We start from the raw sequence: 4,978 nt of genomic DNA, 5'->3' as shown, positions 1-4,978 counted from the left end.
TAATGCAACATTCCATTATGATGTCATAATGTAACATTCCATTATGATGTCATAATGCAAAATCCCATTATGATGTCATAATGCAACATTCCATTATGATGTCATAATGTAAAATTCCATTATGATGTCATAAAGCAACATTCCATTATGATGTCATAATGCAACATTCCATTATGATGTCATAATGTAACATTCCATTATGATGTCATAATGCAAAATCCCATTATGATGTCATAATGCAACATTCCATTATGATGTCATAATGCAAAATCCCATTATGATGTCATAATGCAACATTCCATTATGATGTCATAATGCAAAATTCCATTATGATGTCATAATGCAACATTCCATTATGATGTCATAATGCAAAATTCCATTATGATGTCATAATGCAACATTCCATTATGATGTCATAATGCAAAATTCCATTATGATGTCATAATGTAAAATTCCATTATGATGTCATAATGCAAAATTCCATTATGATGTCATAATGTAAAATTCCATTACGATGTCATAATGTATAATTCCATTATGATGTCATAATGTAACGTTCCATTACGATGTCATAATGTATAATTCCATTATGATGTCATAATGTAACATTCCATTATGATGTCATAATGCAAAATTCCATTATGATGTCATAATGTAAAATTCCATTATGATGTCATAAAGCAACATTCCATTATGATGTCATAATGCAACATTCCATTATGATGTCATAATGTAACATTCCATTATGATGTCATAATGCAAAATCCCATTATGATGTCATAATGCAACATTCCATTATGATGTCATAATGTAAAATTCCATTATGATGTCATAAAGCAACATTCCATTATGATGTCATAATGCAACATTCCATTATGATGTCATAATGTAACATTCCATTATGATGTCATAATGCAAAATCCCATTATGATGTCATAATGCAACATTCCATTATGATGTCATAATGCAAAATCCCATTATGATGTCATAATGCAACATTCCATTATGATGTCATAATGCAAAATTCCATTATGATGTCATAATGCAACATTCCATTATGATGTCATAATGCAAAATTCCATTATGATGTCATAATGCAACATTCCATTATGATGTCATAATGCAAAATTCCATTATGATGTCATAATGTAAAATTCCATTATGATGTCATAATGCAAAATTCCATTATGATGTCATAATGTAAAATTCCATTACGATGTCATAATGTATAATTCCATTATGATGTCATAATGTAACGTTCCATTACGATGTCATAATGTATAATTCCATTATGATGTCATAATGTAACATTCCATTATGATGTCATAATGCAACATTCCATTATGATGTCATAATGCAACATTCCATTATGATGTCATAATGCAACATTCCATTATGATGTCATAATGCAAAATTCCATTATGATTTCATAATGTAAAATTCCATTATGATGTCATAATGTAAAATTCCATTATGATGTCATAAAGCAACATTCCATTATGATGTCATAATGCAAAATTCCATTATGATGTCATAATGCAAAATTACATTATGATGTCATAATGTAAAATTCCATTATGATGTCATAATGCAAAATTCCATTATGATGTCATAATGCAAAATTCCATTATGATGTCATAATGCAAAATTCCATTATGATGTCATAATGTAACATTCCATTATGATGTCATAATGCAAAATTCCATTATGATGTCATAATGTAAAATTCCATTATGATGTCATAATGCAAAATTCCATTATGATGTCATAATGCAAAATTCCATTATGATGTCATAATGTAACATTCCATTATGATGTGATAATGCAAAATTCCATTACGATGTCATAATGTAAAATTCCATTATGATGTCATAATGTAACATTCCATTATGATGTCATAATGCAACATTCCATTATGATGTCATAATGTAACATTCCATTATGATGTCATAATGCAAAATCCCATTATGATGTCATAATGCAACATTCCATTATGATGTCATAATGTAAAATTCCATTATGATGTCATAAAGCAACATTCCATTATGATGTCATAATGCAACATTCCATTATGATGTCATAATGTAACATTCCATTATGATGTCATAATGCAACATTCCATTATGATGTCATAATGTAAAATTCCATTATGATGTCATAAAGCAACATTCCATTATGATGTCATAATGCAACATTCCATTATGATGTCATAATGTAACATTCCATTATGATGTCATAATGCAAAATCCCATTATGATGTCATAATGCAACATTCCATTATGATGTCATAATGTAAAATTCCATTATGATGTCATAAAGCAACATTCCATTATGATGTCATAATGCAACATTCCATTATGATGTCATAATGTAACATTCCATTATGATGTCATAATGCAAAATCCCATTATGATGTCATAATGCAACATTCCATTATGATGTCATAATGCAAAATCCCATTATGATGTCATAATGCAACATTCCATTATGATGTCATAATGCAAAATTCCATTATGATGTCATAATGCAACATTCCATTATGATGTCATAATGCAAAATTCCATTATGATGTCATAATGCAACATTCCATTATGATGTCATAATGCAAAATTCCATTATGATGTCATAATGTAAAATTCCATTATGATGTCATAATGCAAAATTCCATTATGATGTCATAATGTAAAATTCCATTACGATGTCATAATGTATAATTCCATTATGATGTCATAATGTAACGTTCCATTACGATGTCATAATGTATAATTCCATTATGATGTCATAATGTAACATTCCATTATGATGTCATAATGCAAAATTCCATTATGATGTCATAATGTAAAATTCCATTATGATGTCATAAAGCAACATTCCATTATGATGTCATAATGCAACATTCCATTATGATGTCATAATGTAACATTCCATTATGATGTCATAATGCAAAATCCCATTATGATGTCATAATGCAACATTCCATTATGATGTCATAATGTAAAATTCCATTATGATGTCATAAAGCAACATTCCATTATGATGTCATAATGCAACATTCCATTATGATGTCATAATGTAACATTCCATTATGATGTCATAATGCAAAATCCCATTATGATGTCATAATGCAACATTCCATTATGATGTCATAATGCAAAATCCCATTATGATGTCATAATGCAACATTCCATTATGATGTCATAATGCAAAATTCCATTATGATGTCATAATGCAACATTCCATTATGATGTCATAATGCAAAATTCCATTATGATGTCATAATGCAACATTCCATTATGATGTCATAATGCAAAATTCCATTATGATGTCATAATGTAAAATTCCATTATGATGTCATAATGCAAAATTCCATTATGATGTCATAATGTAAAATTCCATTACGATGTCATAATGTATAATTCCATTATGATGTCATAATGTAACGTTCCATTACGATGTCATAATGTATAATTCCATTATGATGTCATAATGTAACATTCCATTATGATGTCATAATGCAACATTCCATTATGATGTCATAATGCAACATTCCATTATGATGTCATAATGCAACATTCCATTATGATGTCATAATGCAAAATTCCATTATGATTTCATAATGTAAAATTCCATTATGATGTCATAATGTAAAATTCCATTATGATGTCATAAAGCAACATTCCATTATGATGTCATAATGCAAAATTCCATTATGATGTCATAATGCAAAATTACATTATGATGTCATAATGTAAAATTCCATTATGATGTCATAATGCAAAATTCCATTATGATGTCATAATGCAAAATTCCATTATGATGTCATAATGCAAAATTCCATTATGATGTCATAATGTAACATTCCATTATGATGTCATAATGCAAAATTCCATTATGATGTCATAATGTAAAATTCCATTATGATGTCATAATGCAAAATTCCATTATGATGTCATAATGCAAAATTCCATTATGATGTCATAATGTAACATTCCATTATGATGTGATAATGCAAAATTCCATTACGATGTCATAATGTAAAATTCCATTATGATGTCATAATGTAACATTCCATTATGATGTCATAATGCAAAATTCCATTATGATGTCATAATGTAAAATTCCATTATGATGTCATAAAGCAACATTCCATTATGATGTCATAATGCAAAATTCCATTATGATGTCATAATGTAACATTCCATTATGATGTCATAATGCAACATTCCATTATGATGTCATAATGCAACATTCCATTATGATGTCATAATGCAACATTCCATTATGATGTCATAATGCAAAATTCCATTATGATTTCATAATGTAAAATTCCATTATGATGTCATAATGTAAAATTCCATTATGATGTCATAAAGCAACATTCCATTATGATGTCATAATGCAAAATTCCATTATGATGTCATAATGCAAAATTCCATTATGATGTCATAATGTAAAATTCCATTATGATGTCATAATGCAAAATTCCATTATGATGTCATAATGCAAAATTCCATTATGATGTCATAATGCAAAATTCCATTATGATGTCATAATGTAACATTCCATTATGATGTCATAATGTAACATTCCATTATGATGTCATAATGTAACATTCCATTATGATGTCATAATGTAAAATTCCATTATGATGTCATAATGCAACATTCCATTATGATGTCATAATGTAACATTCCATTATGATGTCATAATGCAAAATTCCATTATGATGTCATAAAGCAACATTCCGTTATGATGTCATAATGCAAAATTCCATTATGATGTCATAATGTAACATTCCGTTATGATGTCATAATGCAAAATTCCGTTACGATGTCATAATGTAAAATTCCATTATGATGTCATAATGTAACATTCCATTATGATGTCATAATGCAAAATTCCATTACGATGTCATAATGTAAAATTCCATTATGATGTCATAATGTAACATTCCATTATGATGTCATAATGCAAAATT

The sequence above is a fragment of the Eleutherodactylus coqui genome, unplaced genomic scaffold (genome assembly GCF_035609145.1).
Source record: "Eleutherodactylus coqui strain aEleCoq1 unplaced genomic scaffold, aEleCoq1.hap1 HAP1_SCAFFOLD_27, whole genome shotgun sequence".
Classification (NCBI taxonomy): domain Eukaryota; kingdom Metazoa; phylum Chordata; class Amphibia; order Anura; family Eleutherodactylidae; genus Eleutherodactylus; species Eleutherodactylus coqui.
The sequence above is the reverse complement of the archived record's forward strand: the minus strand, read 5'-3'. Positions refer to the sequence as shown.